The sequence below is a fragment of the Loa loa genome (assembly GCF_000183805.2).
Source record: "Loa loa unplaced genomic scaffold supercont3.179, whole genome shotgun sequence".
In the NCBI taxonomy this organism is placed as follows: domain Eukaryota; kingdom Metazoa; phylum Nematoda; class Chromadorea; order Rhabditida; family Onchocercidae; genus Loa; species Loa loa.
Genome location: NW_018108359.1, coordinates 23,922 through 24,873, shown reverse-complemented (window position 1 = coordinate 24,873; position 952 = coordinate 23,922).

The window sequence follows — 952 nt, the reverse complement described above, 5'->3', positions numbered from 1 at the left end:
AAAAAAAATTGATTAATATATTTTTTGTTTAAAACTTTTCAATTTTTATTTTTTTAATTTTAATTATTATTAACATTAGCATTGCTTAATTCATTTAATCGATTAGCTAAAATTTTTATCGTTTTAAATTGAGTATTAGCAAAAATGTAACGTTAATGGTTAATCGAAATGTAACGTTAATGGTTAATCGAAATGCCAATTGAAGATAAATTTACATAATGCGGTAGAAGCATAACAAATTTGCTACTAGTGTTTCCATTTCGATTATCTATTCTTTTCATTTTGATTATATATTATTCCCATTTCGATTATTTGTTATTTCCATTTTGATTATCTATTATTTCCATTTCAATTATCGATCTAGATTATTGGTTATTATTTCAAGATATCGAGAAGCTTTTTTCTTAAAAATTGTATCAAAATTTTCGTTTTTTTTCTCCTGAACTAAAATAATTGCGGGTAATTTTTGCCTTACCCAAAAATATCGGGTATCTTTTCTTCATCATTTCTTTCTATGCTCAAAAAATGGCTGATTATTTTTTACCATACCCAACAATATCAGGTATCTTTTCCTTTTTGTATAATTGATTTCTATCACAAAAACGATTAACTATAAAAATGAGAAATTTGAAAAAAATAAAATTACCCAAAAATTTTCTTTGCTACTTCTACAAAGAGACAAATCATTTTTCACTTAAACCAATCTGGTTTCTTTCTTCTTTTTTTTTTTTTCCACAATTAATTACCGGATATAACTTCCATTAAAATGAATCATCATCAGAAAAATGTAATTTTGAAAAGGGCGAAAAAAAAAAGGAATGTAAATTTAATAATAATTTATGTCACATATATTTAGGATGGCACTAATAATTTGATGATGAATGGATGAAATTCAAATAATTCGAAGGAGGGGAGGGGATGGGAAAAAAAAGGAAATGGAAGGAATGGAATT